The 17,934-nt window shown below is 41.5% G+C and overlaps 2 pseudogenes; both read right to left on the reverse strand.

Moving 5' to 3' along the window:
* Positions 1 to 12,619: 12,619 nt before the first annotated feature.
* LOC132228581 (signal peptidase complex subunit 3-like) lies at positions 12,620 to 13,208 on the reverse strand (annotated as a pseudogene).
* Positions 13,209 to 16,058: 2,850 nt separating this feature from the next.
* On the reverse strand, positions 16,059 to 17,401 carry LOC132226427 (heterogeneous nuclear ribonucleoprotein A1-like; annotated as a pseudogene).
* Positions 17,402 to 17,934: the final 533 nt, after the last annotated feature.

The following is a 17,934-nucleotide window of genomic DNA, read 5'->3' on the forward strand; positions in this document are numbered from 1 at the left end:
AAAAAACACACAAAAAAAATATTGTCCAATAACATGGAGAAATTGGAAGGCTTGCACATTATTGGTGGGAATATAAATTGTATATCTGCTTTGGAAAACAATATGAAGATTCCTCAAAAAATGAGAAATAAAATAAGATCTAGCATGGCCATTTCTGAGTATACACTCAAAAAAATTGAAAGCAGGATCAAGAAAAGATGTTTGGGTATTCATGTTCATAGCAGCACTAGTCTACTAGTAAGTGTCCATCAATGGATGAATGGATAAACAAAATCTTGCATATACTACAATGAAATATTATTCAGCTTTGAAAAGGAATGAAATTCTGACACATGCTAGTACATGGATGAGCTTTGAGGACATTACACTAAGTGAAATAATTTGATCACACATGCACACACCCAAACACCCAAACTCCTTAAGGCTCCCCTTAAATGAGGTATCTGGAGTAGTGAAATGAACACCAACACAAGGTAGGATGGCAGCTGCATGGAGTTGCTGGTAAAGGGAGTGGGGAGTTGTTGTTTAATGTCTATAGTCTTTCAGTTTTGTAAGATGTAAAACATCTGGAGATTGGTTGCACAATAGTGTGAGTATACTTAACACAATTGAACTGTATGGTTGGAATGATTAAAACGGTAAATTTTAAGTTATGTGTATTTTAGCACAATTTTAAAAAGGTGATAGAGGCTAAGAGCCTCTGGTTTTGTAATATAGTTCACATGCCACTCCCATGCAAAACGCTTCCTAACCTTAATACCCCTCATCCTATATAATAAAAAGGTAATATGCAAATTGACCCTAACAGCAGAATGACTGAGAATGACTGGTCACTATGACACATACTGACCACCAGGGGGCAGACGCTCAATGCAGGAGCTGCCCCCTGGTGGTCAGTGCGTTCCCACAGGGGGAGCTCTGCTCAGCCATAAGCCAGGCTGACGGCTGCCAATACAGAGGTGGTGGTGGGAACCTCTCCCACCTCCTCAGCAGCGCTAAGGATGTCCGACTGCAGCTTAGGCCTGTTCCCCACTGGCAAGTGGACATCCCCCAAGGGCTCTCAGGCTGCCAGAGGGATGTCTGACTGCCAGCTTAGGCCCGATCCCCCCGGGGAGCGGGCCTAAGCCAGCAGGTGAACATTCCCCGAGGGGTCCCAGACTGTGAGAGGGCACAGGCCAGGCTGAGGGACCCCCCACCCCAAGTGCACAAATTTTTGTGCACCGGGCCTCTAGTCCTTTTATTCCCAATTTTCATGAAAGGGAACACAGTGAGCTTTGGCATTTGCTTGTGACCTTAACCAGTCATCTCCAGGACCCTGGGCTTGATAAAGTATGCAGTAAGGCCCAATCTTGGTGGCTCAGAGCCATAAATATGGTCCCCACATACCAAGATTACAAAAATCCGTTTAGGAAAGGTGTAGGACCCTGTTCTAATTATATCCCAGTCACAAAGAAAAACTGTGAAACATTCCAAAGCTCAATCCAGAATGAGGGCTGACATCTGGTGGAGTATTCCCATCTCCAAAAGCACTTCACATCAGGGGAAAAGACGCTTAGCAACAAAATAAAAATGAATGATGTCCATGTCCACTGCAAGGGAATTCTATGGCCCTGGAATTCCTTCTGCCTGGAATACTCCACCCTCATCCCATCTCCTGTTTAAACCCCATTCATTCTTCAGGTGGTAGCTTAGTCATTTCTCCCCTGAGAAGCCTTCCCTGACCACCGCCTCCCCCATCCACTCACACACACTTAGTTAGATCCCCTCTTCTGAGCTTCAGTCACACCCTCTTACTTAACCTTTTGTAGTTTGCACTTGTTTACTTCGATTTGACTTGTTTACTTCTTGTCTTCCCCACTAAACTGTGAGTCCCATGGTAGCAAGGATCAGGGCTATCATATTCATCACGGTTACCAGCAACCAGCACAGTGCTAAGTTCCTACTCAATGAACATTTCTGAGCGCCTCTGTCTTAGACTCTCTTCTGGCAGGGACCCCACCACGGTCTCCAGTAGAGATGTGATGCCGAGAGTGATGAGAGGAGAAAGATGTTTAGAACTGTCCTCACAGTTTTCCAAGAGTCCCCAGTTTTTTCCACCCCCAGGATGCTGAGGCTCCTTCTGCCAATCATCCCACAAGGTGCTTCGAAGTGCAAAAGCATTCATATTAAAACATTGATCATTCTTTCCTTGAAAAAGGCTTCTCTTCCTCTGACACCAGCACAGCAATTTCAATCATTCCTCCAGCTGCTTTCTCTCTGTGACAGGATGTCTCCATCTGCCAGTACTGGGTGCACTGCCTTCCCACAGAACAATCAGGGGCGGCTACGCACTGCCCAGGGAGCTGGCACCTCAATGAACCACATTCTCTCTTTTCACATGTTGCTATTTTCATTTTTTCATTATTAATAGAGTCTTTTCTACTCATTAATATTTCAGATATTTCATCCACCCCGTGCCTAAAGACAGCGATGAGGCAGAGGACCTTCCCAGAAGGCAATTATGTATCTGTTGCCGGGAGCGGCTTGTATATGCACAGCTCAGTTGCAGATCCCAGAACTGAGTTATGAGGGCAGAATTTGGGGCACCAGGAATTATGTAACCCATTCCTACCATCTCAGTGTCAACAACATGATTTAGTTTGGCTTAAAATCTAGGTAAAATTTTACAAAGCCATTTCCCACAACTATCAGGGGACCAGTCACCTACAGAGCACCGAAAGAACCCAGATAAAAAAGTACCTACCTCCACCTTATCATTATTCCTTAACACTTCTTAAAGCAGACGCTGCCTGTTTGTCAAATACATTTGGCACTTCCTTTCGCTCAGTGTGGAATTTTTAATGTTCCTCCTGGCAAAGAAAAATCAGAGGTGGACAGTATTAAAGCAGTAAAAACTTTTATTCGGGACTATTGCCATAGGGAGGAAGAGAAGACAGTATAGAACCAGGCTCAGTTGTGAATGCAGCATGGGAAAGTGGGAATTGGCAGTCAAGAAGCAGGGTGGGGGTTAGAAAATACACAATCACTGAAAGGAAACATCAAGGGTAATGAAGACCCTGACTAGACTGGCCTAACAGTATCTCTGCTGACGACAGCAAGGGTGATCGAACCTCACCTGGGAGGTGGTGGAGGATGAGGAACACAGTTAGATGCTGAGGGTGCTCAGAGATGGAGGATGGGAGACTCTGGCTAAACTGACTTAACAGGGTTCTTGCTAAAACAGAATTTTACAAGGGAGAACACAGATGGGCCTAGAACAGGGGTGGGCAACCCCTGGCACGCGTGTCAAACATGGCACGCCAGTAACTTTTGCTGGCACGTGAAACCCTCTCTTATAATCTTCCATTTACAATTTTTGTGAACATTTGAATGACTTAAATGTTAAATTACAAGGAACTGGCAAGACATCTGATGTTATGTTTGGTTACATGAAGGCTGTTGAAAAGAAACTGGAAGTCTTTAAGAGGGATGTGGATGGTGAGAGATTTAGATATTCCCAAACCTCAAGAGGCACATTAAAGGCCTCCCCAAAGATGACAGAACAGACTGTCAAAGCCTTCAAAAGCTGTTTTTAAACATCATTGAGTCAACTATTGAGCAGTTCTTCTCAAGATTTGTGAAATTCAGAGAACTGGAAGATACAGCAAAATTCATGAGGTTTCCAGACAGCATGAAACTGGAGGATCTAAACTTACAAATGTTTTCATGGATAGACATGGGTGACTTTGAAATGCAGTTGATTGAATTTCAGAGTAACTCAATTTGGAAGCAGAAATTTATTGACCTTAGAGTTGACTTGGAAAACATTGTAAAAAAGCGATTACAGACAGGAGTACCAAAGAGAAGTGTAAAAAACAAACTATTGAGAACTTGGAATGCCATTCCAGAAAATTTTTCCTGTTTAAAAAACTTCGCAACAGCGTTACTCTCCATGTTTTCATCCACATATGCTTGTGAATCTTTGTTCTCAGTGATGAATTTTGTTCAGTTTCATAATAGGAGTAGCCTGATGGATGAAAGTAGTAGCTCATGCATAACTCTGAAGGTCATGAAATATAAACCAGATGTAAAATCTCTGTCATCAGTGATGCAGCAGCAAAAGTCCCACTGATCATATCAAACAGAGTCATAAAGTTTTCTGTCGGGCTATCAGTCTACATGTACACATTAAAAAATAAATGTATTTTTCATCATCATATACGGTGTTTTTGTCACTCGAATGAATTTTATTATTTCTTCATAGGTATGTACACCTTAAGTGTACATATCAAGTAGGCGTAACATGTTCTCAAAAAATTAGGGTTGGCACGCAGAAGAATTTTGAGTCAGAGATTTTGCTGGTTTTGGCACGCACTCACAAAAAGGTTGCCCACCCCTGGACTAGAAGAAGGTTCAGGAGGCTGATGACAGTTTGGTCAAAGGATTTCTGTCACTCTCTATCCTCTGCTGCCCATTGCATGTCACACAGAGAGTGCTTAGTAAGTGTTCATAGGCTGAATTTCATTGAACTCTTAGATTTGTGGATTAAGAGTTTATGGCATTCAACATTTATTCTGGACCTGCCTTTCTATTTCCTAATTTTTTCTGATTCACTCATTACCCTGCCTCTCCCTCAGAACTTGGAGTCTATAGAGAGGAGTCTTCATTGTTGAAAATGAGATTACCAGAATATCTATATTTCCAGAATAAGCATATTTTAAAGGATAGTTGTTGTTTTTTTTTTTTTTTTTAGCATTGTGCCTACAATGAGATTTAAAACTTGCAGCTACAGAAGCTCTGATTACCAATCATTTTGAAGTGAATCTTTTCATTTGGAACAAATAACTTTTTATAAAATAATGCCACTTTTTAAAAATTTCCTGCTGTCTTCTGTATGTAGGAAAAGTGAGTGTGTTCTTGCCAATGTGTGTTTCATTAGCAGAAGGACTTATACAGAGTTAAGTGAAGCCAGCTCTCTATCCACGCCATGAAATGCTTCAAAGAGAAAACCCATTTAAATTAAAAACCCAGTTAAATTAATTCCAGTATAACTCGGGTTTTTCATCCACATCAAGGGAATCAATGTAAAGGTTTATTCTTTCAAAGGTTAAACATCTGACGTTGTTGTAAATTATTCTGTAAATTCAATTAAAAATTTAAGACAGAAAACAAAATTGTGTGCTTGTGTATTTGTGTTGATTATACTAATTTATGCTTTGGTGACACAGAGTCTTAGAAAAAAATATTCTTACTAAAGTAAGCAATCCATGGAGCAGATTTATACTCATATTTGGTTGTGGTGCACATATATTTCATACTTGTGTTCAGATAAGCTTATGATATTTTATTAATCAAAGAGAAGTTATACTTCCCAATATTTACATAAGTGTACCCAGAGTTAGAATTACTAAACTACAAAATTATTGCCTGATTAACTTCCACCTTCCCTCTCTCTCTTTTTTTTAAATTTCCTTCTTTAACATTATTCCAGAAGTCCTGGCTAATGCAAAAACCTAAGGAAAATAAAAATAAGTACTGAGATATAAACATCACAATCATCCTCTTAGGAGAGACATGCGTATATACATGCATCTGTGCACAAGAAGAGGGGGTGGTGCTGGAATAAAGCGAACTGAAAGTAACCTCACAGGGTGATCTGATCATAAATTCCTACCTGGCAGGTCATGGTGGGTAGTCACATACCAGGCACAGAACTTCTTTAGTAAAAGGTTTAATCTTTGCTGAAAGCAAGCCCTGTCCATTGGTTCTGGGCATCAGGTTAACTAAAGACCTTGGAAATGCCTCTTTTCAGACCTCTCAGAAGTGACAATACCCTCAAGAAAACACATAATTCCCCACCTCAGTTTCTCCCCCTTCCATGTAATCTCCTTAATTCCAAATGCACAAAAGAAGCTGCATCCTGTCCAGCCTGGCTCAGTGGTTGAGCATCAACCTATGAACTAGGAGGTCAGGGTTCAATTCCCGGTCAGGGCACATGCCTGGGTTGCAGGCTTCATCCCCAATGGGAGGCATGCAGGAAGCAGCCGATCAATAACTCACTCTCATCATTGATGTTTCTATATCTCTCTCCCTCTCCCTTCCTCTCTGATATATATATGAAGCTGCAAACCACTTTTCTGAGAAGCATTTTCTCAGTCTGTTGAGATCTTGCTTCCAGGCATATCCTCTGTTTGACTCAAATAAATTTCTATAAAAACTCTCTACAGATTTGGATGGTCTTATTTCAACAGAATACAGTTGATTTTTATTATGTATCCTCTAGCAGTGGCTCTTAACCTTCCTGCCGCGACCCTTTAATACAGTTCTTCATGTTGTGGTGACTCCCAACCATTATTTTCGTTGCTACTTCGTAACTGTAATTTTTCTACTGTTATGAATCGTAATGTAAATATCTGATATGCAGGATGTATTTTCAGGGGTTGCGACCCACAGGTTGAGAACCGCTGCAAGGGAGAAATAAAGGGATTTTATATAATAAGCATCTTATGGTAAACTTTCCCAATATCCACTTGAAACCTTATTTCTTCTCCCCAATGTTCCACACTCAAGGCAGCGAATACAAATTTCCTTTGCTCTGTCCCCTGGGGAGGCTCTGTCCCAGCGCACTGCTCTCCTCACTGAGCTCCTCTGCCCTTTTGGGGCAGCCACACCTGCACCAAATCCCCTAAAATCGTTGAGGGCCACGTGAATCCTTTTCACAAAGAAATTTTGGAAACAGTAGCTCTTTTCTCACCCTGAAATCGCCGGTAGGGTGAAGCTCCCAGTGGAGGCCCATTTCTCCCATCTATTAAAACATAATTTTTAGAACCTATTTTGGCATTTAACACGATATTTCTTGGTGTTTTAACAGGGTGCTTGGAGACATACACATACTGGTTAATTGACAGCTTGTTGCTTCTTGATGAAAAGTGAGAGCTGCTATGCAGATACTCAATAATGAGACTGTATAGACACTCCACCATCCACATCTGGCAGAATAGGATTATGAATTACTGAATGCAAAACATTTAACCATCAGTGCTCTGAAGTTTAGAGAGAAAAGAAACCTACATAATGAAACCCTAATATGCAAATCGACTGAACAGCGGAATGACCGGTCGCTATGTCGTGCACTGACCACCCAGGGCAGACGCTCAATGCAGGAGCTGCCCCTGGTGGTCGGTGTGCTCCCACAGGGGGAGCACCGCTCAGCCAGAAGCGGTGCTCATGGCTCACGGCTCACGGCTCACGGCTGATGAGGCTGGTGAATGCAGCGGCGATGGCTGGAGCCTCTCCTGCCTCTGCTGCAGTCAGGCAGTAAGGAGTGAAGGGTCCCGGACTGCAAGAGGGAACAGGCGGTGCTGAGGGACCCCCTCATAGTGCATGAAATTTCATGCACCGGGCTTCTAGTGTGAAATAATGCCATTGTCTCTGGAAGCTGTGCGTGTATGTGTGTGTGCGCAGGCATATACATTCTGACATGTGTGTTCTATGTCCTCCTGACTGAAAGATAATGAGTTGACTACTCACTTGGAAAGTTATTTTACAATACCCCCAAGTATCTCCTTTTATCCCATAGAAGTTTCCAAATAATGAATGTAAATTTCTTTTCTTTTTAAATATATTTTTATTGATTTCAGAGAGGAAGAGGGATAGAGAGACAGAAACATCAATGAGAGAGAATCATTGATCAGCTGCCTTCTGCACTGCCTCCCGCACACCCCACACTGGGGATTGAGCCAGAGCCTGCCACCTAGGCATATGCCCTGACCGGCAATTGAACCGTGACCTCCTGTTTCACAGGTCGACGTTCAACCATTGAGCCATGTCCGCCAGGTGACCCCACTGTATGACAGACAGTGTGCTAGGTGCCTTGGCTTTGTATTTTTTAGGACACAGGAAAATGCCATAAAATGAACCCAAAAATTCAAAGGGCACTACAATATGGCTTGAGTTATATTTAGGGATGACTTTCAGAATCCACAAACCTATTCTCTTTATGACTGAGAGCCCCACTTATCAAATATCCAGATGAATCTCAAATATTGATCAATTAAAAAGAAGACATTTCAGAGAGAAGGCAGAGTGGGTGGTGGGTGAGAAGTGATTAATGGAGAAACTTTTATGCATATATGCATAACTCATGGACACAGACAATAGAGTGGTGAAGGCTGGGAGGGGCAGGTGCAGGGTGGAGGGGGTCAATGGGAAAAAAACACAAATAAAAGGGACATCTGTAATGCTTTCAACAATAAAGATAAATTTTTAAAAAAGAAGACCTTCATTTTATGAAACCAATGAATACAAACTAGAATGCAGGAACACCTATTTTTACTGGATTTAAATAAGTATCTACACTAGTAAAAGACAAAGATGCTAATTGACTGTACCTTCGCTATGCCCACCAGCCAATCAGACTATATGCAAATTAACCCGAACAAGATGGCGGTTAATTTGCATATACCAGCTGGGAGCAAAGACTGAAGACAACATAGAAGGAAGCCAAGTGCTGCAGAAGGGAGCAAAGTAGAGGCAGCGGAGACAGGAATGGAGCCAAGGTGGTGGAGGTGGGAGGCGGGAGGCGGGCGGAGGGGAGGCAGAATAGGCCCTTGACGTCAGGGAGGGGCAGGACCTGAGCACTTGACACAGAGGGATAGGACAGGCACCATGGGAGGGAACAGAGCCGCGCTGCGCTCACACTCAGCCTCGGACTTCAGTTTCCTGGTGTGTTAGGTGGCCCTCCCTGCCTTCACGGGGTTGCAAGGTCCGGGCTCCAGAACTGGCTCAAAAGACTGAGAGCCTCCAGGGTGGTTGGGAAGGCAGTTGCAGGGGAGGGGGTGTTGTGTGAGGCCGGTGGGCGAGCGGATTGGCTAGAGGTGGGGCAGCAGGGCTCCCGGATTGGCTGGATTCGACAGGGCGGGGCTAACCTTTGAGAGGTGTGGGAGTGGGGGGGAGTGTAAGGGAGTGTGCACTCGCGTGTGCCACCAGCCTGCCGGCTTTACTCTTACACGGTGACTGTGGTGGCGGCAGCGGTTACTACTCGAGCAGAGGCGGTGGAGCAGGACATCCTGGCATCCCGATGCCAGATGGCATGGCCCGCGGGTCATGGCCAAAGAGGAGGGCGCCGAGAGCGGCTCCACAATGGGGCTGCTGCCTACAGGCATCCTCCAAGTGGGTGAATGCCAGACCCAGGGAAGGTGAGAACCTGGCATCCGATGGAGGGCAAGGGGCGGCAGCGTCCGCGGAGCATGCGAGGTGTCGGGGGCAGTGGACATGGCCCTGATGGCAGGATAGGCCTAGGGGACCCTACATGCACATGATTTAATCATGCGCTGGGCCTCTAGTATAAAATAATTCTTTATGATATATGCTTTCTACCTGTTCCATGTGTTTCTTGCAATTCTTATTATTCTTAGAATGCCTTAAATCAGTTGTTCCCACATGCTATGGTTTTTGTAGTGGGTTATTATGCCAACATGTTTTATAATTAATATTTACATACATGAATGATTCAGTTATTGATTAAAGACTACAAGAAGAGATAAAACTGTTGGTAAGCTAAAAATTAATTTTGAGAAAAATGGGTTTTGAAAATCTGGTGAGCTCTTCTTCAACTTGGACTGATTTAGAGCAATTTATTAGAGCAGTTTTGTTCATTCCCAAGTGATTCACAGGTTACCAGTTTAAACAAGTATAATAATTTTAATCAAAGTGCTGACAGTGTCCACATTGAGACTAAGATTATCACTAATACCAGAAATACCTGGAAATACCTCTCCTACTGTCTTGCTCAATAGAATGAATTTGTTGGCTTCTCTTTGGGTACTGCTTACTGAACCTTCTGATATCATGTTAGAAATCCCACAGGGTTCAGAAAGTCAACTTGTCCAAACAGAATTAAAAACTAGCCTGCCAGATGTTAAAACTTGTTATAAAACTAGGTAGCTAAAATAACATAATGCTGGGGGAGGAAGAGAAACAGGTCAATGAAATACAAGAGAAATATCTCCAAATACATGTAAGAATATACAACAGAATAAAAACCACATTTCAGTTAAATGGGGAAAAGACAGATGATGCAATAAATGGTTTTGGGCAATTGGCTAGCCCCGTGGTTGGCAAATTGGGGCTTGCGAGCCACATGCGGCTCTTTGGCCCCTTGAGTGTGGCTCTTCCTAAGCTGTAGGAGTACCCCAATTAAGTTAATAACAATGTACCTACCTATATAGTTTAAGTTTAAAAAATTTGGCTCTCAAAAGAAATTTCAATCGTTGTACTGTTGATATTTGGCTCTGTTGACTAATGAGTTTGCCGACCACTGGTCTAGCCATTTGGGGAATAGGGTGAGATGGATCTCTAACAAGAGCCAAAATAAATTCCCAGATAGATCAAAACATTACCTGTAAAAATGAAATCATAAAGAAAAATCTAAAATATATAAATGAATATGTTGACAATGATCAGATAAAGGAAACTTTTAAACATAAAGATCATAAGTTTATAATTCTGTGAAAAATGCCATTGGTATTTTGATAAGGATTGTTTTGAACCTGCAAATTGCTTTGGGTAATATGGACATTTTAACAATGTGAATTCTTCCAATCCATGAGCATGGTATATCTTTCCATTTATTTTGTGTCTTCATTGATTTCTTTCAGCAATGTTATAGTTTTTTGAGTACAGGTCTTTAGCCTTATTTAAATTGATTCCTAGGTATTTTATTCTTTTTTTTTGTATTATCATGAGTTTAATCTCTAAGTCATTTTTATACATTTGGATTCTTACACTTTTAACATAAGTAAAATTACTTCCACATGGGATGGAAAACCCTTCTAGGAGTGGTACACAGGGTGTCCAGGGCGACAAAATATGTAATGAAATTACATGTGATTTTTGCTTAGTCTTAAGAGGAAAGATAAGCTGAGAGAACCAGATCTGAGTTCCAGGTCTAACTCCCATCCTTGTGAGCTATGTAACAGCTCCATTCAGTCAACCTCTGGGCTTGTTTCTCCGTCTGCAAAGAGCTGACATTGCACTGCTGACCTCATCAGCTCATGGAGGATAACTTACAGTAACATATGCGAGTGCTTGTACATGGGAAAGCACACCAAGTATCACCCCAATGGCTATTAAAATGGGGACCTGCAGAACGTTTTAAATAATCACCCTTCAGTGGCACTACGCATGCTCACCCAGAGGGACCATGCAAACATGTCCACCTTCAACGGCAATGCTAAAACCACACACAGGACACATGGAACGTTCCAGAGAAAGCACTGAAGACACACATTGGGTTGACAAGAGACTCTTCAGAATGAGTTAGGATGATTTACAGCATAGATGGAGGTATTTAGTCTTTAAGTGGAGAAAGGTGCGAATCAGCTGTAAGAAAAACGCATTATGGCCCTTCCTAAGACACAGGGAACAAAATCTCACCACTTGGGCTATTTTGTATGTAAACCAGGCTTCTCACAAATGCCTGTGTGAATGTTTCCAGTCTCAGACATCCCCTGAGAGAGATAAAAGAAATGTCTACTTCTGCACCACTGCCAGGGTGAATGTACACTGACGAGAGGCCTAGAACAGAGTTCCACAGGCCCCTGAAAATGTCAGAGACCCTCCCTGCTCACCTTATCGTCCATTAAGAAGAATGGCGCCGGAACCGGTTTGGCTCAGTGGATAGAGCGTCGGCCTGCGGACTAAAAGGTCCCAGGTTCGATTCCGGTCAAGGGCATATACCTGGGTTGCGGGCACATCCCCAGTAGGAGATGTGCAGGAGGCAGCTGATCGATGTTTCTCTCTCATCGATGTTTCTAACTCTCTCTCTCCCTTCCTCTCTGTAAAAAAATAAATAAATAAAATAAAAATATATATGTATATATATATTAAATTGAACAAAAATGTTTACTTCACAAAATCTATTTGTAAACAAAACAAAAACACACACAAACAATAATAACTGAAGTCAAAGTAAACCTAAAAAATTGAAAATATATTCTAGCAACATAAGTTTGTTGAATCAATATTTGTAGAATGTCAAGATCCCTCTAATCCGTAGAATCAACAAAGACCCAATAAAAAAATCCAACAAGTATTTGGTAAAGTCTGTGTGTGGGTTTAGTAGGTATCAACAAATGAACCCTAAAATTTATATGCAAAATATGGGAACTAAAATAGCAAGAAACAACTTTATACAAAAAGTACAAAGTTAGAAAATTCATAGTTAACACTAGATTGCCCAAGGAAGTCATTTTGACTGCTTTTTAATTTCAATTAGAAAAACAATTATGTATATAAGGACACAATGTCTTAGAGTTTTGTGACTTTTTGTACAACATATAAATGCATTAAAAATCAATAAAATAGATTAAAAAAAAGAATGGCGATACCAGGAACACATCAAAGATAAACTTACAAATCCTAAAGTGTGCTTTTCTAATACCCCACTCCGGTGGCCTTTCTTTGTTTTGATTGTAAAGTTAAGTTTAAATAGCACTTTAACCTTTCCCTTCAAATAAAACTTTTGATGTTAGTTCTTATACAAAAATATAAAATAAAATTTAGTTAACAAACAAAAACAGATGGAGATGCAAGGGAGGACATAAATGAGAGAGGATCCAGTAAGTATAAAAATATGCTGTTCAGATTCAGAATAATTTAATAACTCTTCATGATTTCATATGTATCTGGAAATGGAACAGACACGTGTCCTGAGCCTGTCACGAGAGGTAGGATTCCAGCGTTTGGTACGACGTTCCAGGACGGGGTCAGAGTGACATTCCTGTTGCCCTTGAGACCATTTCCATCAGTCAAAGAAAAAATATTTTGTTTTCATATCTTTCAACAGCAGCTTCGGATTATCACCTCTCAGAACAATCTTGTCCCAAAGGACAACCTGGCTCAGAGTGTTATTTTTTGTTGAATTCTCTGCTGATAAATAAACAACTGCTTAACATTCCAAACAAATATATTCTCTAGATCTGCCGTTATGTCGACGTTAATGAGCCCCAGGTCGCTTCTTTCTCTAGGTCCAGTGAAGTCTTCCACATTTTTCAGCATGATCCGCGAGACGTGCAGCCGCACCGAGACCGGCACCTCCGGTCCTTGAAGGCGGTGGTGATGAAGCAGCCGAAGGTGAGCGCCACCGTCACGCTCAGCGAGAAGGCGAACAGCGAGTTCGCTGGAGACAGCACCGTGTTCATCGCGGCCATGCGCCCGAGCCCCGTTCCGCACGCCTATTTTATTCTTTTTGATACAATCGCAAATGAGACTGTTTCTTAATTTTCTTTCTTTTTTTTTTTAATCTCTTTATTGTTGAGAGTATTACAGATATTGCCCCCCTCTACCCGGATCCCACCCCGCCCCTATTTATTGTCTGTGTCCACGGTAACGCACGTATGCATATAAGTTCTTTAATCTCTTCCTGCCCCCCTCCCCACTTCTCAGTTTATTCCATGTTTCCCACCTCTGGTTCTATTTTATCCATTAGATTATTTTGTTCATAGATTCCTTGTTTGTTTATTTTGATTTTTAGATCCAATTATTGATGGCTATGTATTTATTGACTATTTACTGTTTATATTTCTTCTTCTAGACTTAGTATATACTATCATGTCATCTGCACATGGCAGTTTTACTTCTTCCATTCCAATTTAGATGTATTTCATTTGTTGTCTGGAAAAAGTGAGAGTGGAATTTTTGTTTTGTTACTGATCTTAAAGAAAAAGTTTTTAACTTTCTACTGTTGAGCATGATGTTAGCTATGGTTTGTCATATATGGCCTTCATTCTGTTTAGGTATATTGCCTCTCTCCCCACTTTGCTGATAATTTTTATTATAAACAGATCCTAGATTTTGTCAAATGATTTTTCTGCATCTATTGATCATGACATAATTTTTATCCTTCATTTTGTTTATGTGGTATATCATGTAAATTGATTTGTGGATATTGAACCAACCTTGCATCCTGGGAATAAATCCCATTTGGTCATGGTGTATGATCCGTTTTAATGTATTGTTGGATTTGGTTTGCTAATATTTTATTGAGGATTTTTACATCCATGTTCATCAGGGATATTGGCTTATCATTTTCTTTCTTTTTTTGTAGTATCTTTGTCTGGCTTTCTTTCTTTCTTTTTTTTTTAGAAGATTAATTTTTTTAAAATTAAATCTTTATTGTTCAGATTATTATTATTACAGTTGTTCCTCTTTCCTCCCCCCATACCTCCCCTCCACCCGGTTCCCACCCCACCCTCTACCTTTATCCCCCTCCCCCAACTGTCCTCATCCATAGGTGTACGATTTTTTTCCAGTCTCTTCACTCTGGACTCTGTCTGGCTTTCATATTAGGGTAATGCAGGTCTTGTAAAATGAGTTTGGGAGCTTTCCCTCCTCTTCAGTTTTTTTTTTTTTTTTGAATAGTTTGAGAAGGAGAGGTATTAATCCTTCTTTGAATGTTTGGTAGAATTCACTTGTGAAGCCACCTGACCCATGACTTTGGTTTGTTGGCAGTTTTTTGATTACTGATTCAATTTCATTTCTAGTAATCAGTCTGTTCAGATTTTCTATTTCTTCCTGATTAAGTCTTGGAAGATTGTATGTCTTTTATTTTTTATTTTAAACAATTAATTAAAAAATATTTATTGTTGAAAATATTACATATGTTCCCTTTTCCCACTCATTGACCCCTTCTAGTCTTCTCCCGCCCCCGCCCCCCATCCCTGCCCCAGGCCTTCACCACCCTATTGTCTGTGTCCAGGAGTTATGCATATATGCATACAAGTTCTTTGGTTGATCTCTTCCCACCCACCCCTATCTTCCCTCTGAGGTTTGGCAGTCTAGTCCATGTTTCTATGTCTCTGGATCTATTTTGTTCATTAAGATTGAATGTCTTTTTTATTCTTAAATATATTTGTATTGATTTCAGAGAGAAAGGGAGAGGGAGAGAAAGATAGAAACATCAATGATGAGAGAGAATCATTGATCGGCTGCCTCCTGCATGCCCCCCACTGGGGATCAAGCCTGCAACCCAGGCATGTGCCCTCGACCAGAATCAAACTCGGGACCCTTCAGTCTGCAGGCCAACACTCTATTCACTGAGCTGAACCAGCGAGGGATAGATTGTATGTCTTTTAATTAGTGTACTTATGCTATTCACATCTAAGTGGTTACTTAATAGTTGGATTCATATCTACCATATTTTTAACTGTTTTTTGTTTGTTGCATTTTTCCCCCTGCCTTTTCTGCCTTCTTAGTTTTAATATAACATCTTAGGATTCCATGTCTGGCTTCTCTTAGCATATCAATTGTACTTATTTAAAAAATGTTTGCATTACTTGCCCAAGAGTTTGCAGCATACTTCCACAACGAATCTGGTAATGCTTCATATATAATGCAGATATTTTATAATACTGTACAGTATTCCAAATCCTTCTTCACATCCTTCATTACACTTGTCATTCATTTCACTTACCAATTAGCCATAATCACATAATACATGGTTGCTATTATTATTTTGAACAAAATATAGTCCATTCTGCATATCTATTGTTCAAAATATATATTTTATTAAATTTAGTATATATTTTATTAAATATGCATTTTATTAAATTTCTTTTCAGAAACCATGCAAGCAAAAAGTGAAATATTTAAAGTGTTGAAAGAGTCCTCTGGTGTGGCTCAGTAGTTGAGCGTCAACCCATGAAACAAAAGGTCTCTGGTTGGATTCCTAGTCAGGGCACATGCCTGGGTTGCAGGCTCAATCCCCAGTGGGGGGCGTGTAGTAGGCAACTGGTTGATGTTTCTCTCTCAATGATGTTTCTATCTCTCTCTCCCTTCCTTTCTCCCTGAAATCAATAAAACATATTTTTTAAAAAGGAGAAAAGTTCAATCTTCTCTCTTTAAAAAAGCTTTTGCTTTTCTTATTTTTAATTTATCTAATAGATCACAGCTAGGCCTTGGTAGCAGCTAGGCCCTGCCACCACTGTGCTTGGCTGAGTTCACAAATCTGTTGTAACCTGTAGCTTCCCTGTAATGTCTCTGGCTCTCTTCCTCTGCTAAGATTTGTTTCCTGGAAGTCATTAAAACCTTCTGCCACTGCTATAGCTACTGCTGCTGCTGCACCTGCCATCGCCACCTTGGTTTCATAGTTTGGCAAAGTATAGTCTTCCATCACCATAGAGGCCAGAGCTTCTGGCTCCAAATTTCCTCCTTTCAATTTAATGAACAAACTGAACTACCTAGCAAAACAGAGACGGACTCATAGAGAGCAGGCAGATAGCTCAGGGGTTGAGGGGAAGGTGGGGGAGAGGGATTGAGCAAAAATGAACAAAAAAGAGAATTCATGGACATAGACGACAGTGTGGTGATTGCAGGGTTGAAGGGAGATGGGTGGAGGTGGAAAAGGGCATAGAGGAAATAAATGGTGATGAGAAAATAAAATAATCAAAGTTTCCTCCTTTCGTGGGTCCAAAATTTGAAGATTGATCGTTGTAATGGCTCAAACCCTTGTAGCCACCTCCAAAATTGCTTCCACTACCACTGCCAAAGCCGCCTCTGCCTCCTCCATGGTTATAGCTGTCACAGCTGCCACTCTCGCCATAGCCACTGCCCTGGATTCCATAACCCTGTCCACCATTTCCACAGGTTCTGCTTCCTCCAGAGTAACCAGGGAACCTCTTCCATAACCACCATCATTACCAAATCCACTGGAGCCATCCGCACTGTGACCATATCCACCACCATTATGGCTGCCAACAAAGCCACCTTGACCACTGAAGTTTCCCCCACGATCGAAGTTGTCATTCCCACCAAAACCACCTCCACAACTTACTCCGAAGTTTCCAGAACAACTTTGACGTCGTTGGCTGGATGAAGCACTAGCCATCTCATCTCTTGCTTAGACAGGGCTCTTCTTACCTCACAGTGGTGGCCATTCACAGATGGTATTTCTCAATGACAACATTGCATACAGAGTTATGGTCATCAAGGGTTACAAAAGCAAATCTTTCTTTTTGCCACTGCCCTGGTCAGTCATGATTTCAATCACTTCAATTTTCCCATACTGTTCAAAATAATCTCTTAGGTAATGTTCTTCAGTGTCTTCTTTGACACCACCAACAAAAATATTTTTCAGAGTTAAGTGGGCACCAGGTCTTTGAGAATCTTCTCTTTGGTTCCACAACTCTTCCACCCACCTCATGTGGCCTTGCATTCATGGCTGCATCCACCTCCTCTACAATGGCACACATGACAGACCCAAAGCCTCTGGAGCACTCGGTGTTTGGATGTCTCATCACCACACAGCCTGTGAGCGTCCCCATTGCTCAGAAATGCATCTCAGATGCTCACAGGTTGTTTCAAAGCTCAAAGCTCTGATAAAGAGCTTCTGCAGCGGTTCCAGCTCTTTGGGAGACTCTGACTTAGAGAGGATGACTGTGGGAGGGGCGGCAGTGTTGTTCATGCCCCAGAGTAGTCCCACCTAAGCAGGTAGAACTTGAGAGTATTTATCCTTCAACTCTCATCAGCCTGAGCTGAGTAGTGCTCCCAGGAGCACTAAGTTGCATCTCCATCTAGCCTGCATAAGCACAAAACAAGAGAAAGGCCTCCCAAGTCCATGCAATAGGACAGGAGAGCTATGAACTAGAACCATTGGTGCCCAAAAGAGGGCACAAAGCAACAATTGTGTCACATACATTTTAAAACATAGTATAGGGGGAGATGCATAAGTAACAGCAGGAGTTATAGAGCAATATCATTAATGTGAATTAAAAACACACGCAGAAACACCACCACACTACCGTAGACACATCACACTCATACCATATATGCAGACTCATTTCAATCACCGTATATAGGGCCTCATGGGGTGGGGAGTGATGAGTGGGACTGAGGATGGAAGATGAAAGGAAAGAGAATAGTAACTGAGGGGCCTCATGGAAATTGATGACAAAACAG

This window comes from Myotis daubentonii, chromosome 2 (assembly GCF_963259705.1).
Source record: "Myotis daubentonii chromosome 2, mMyoDau2.1, whole genome shotgun sequence".
Taxonomy (NCBI): domain Eukaryota; kingdom Metazoa; phylum Chordata; class Mammalia; order Chiroptera; family Vespertilionidae; genus Myotis; species Myotis daubentonii.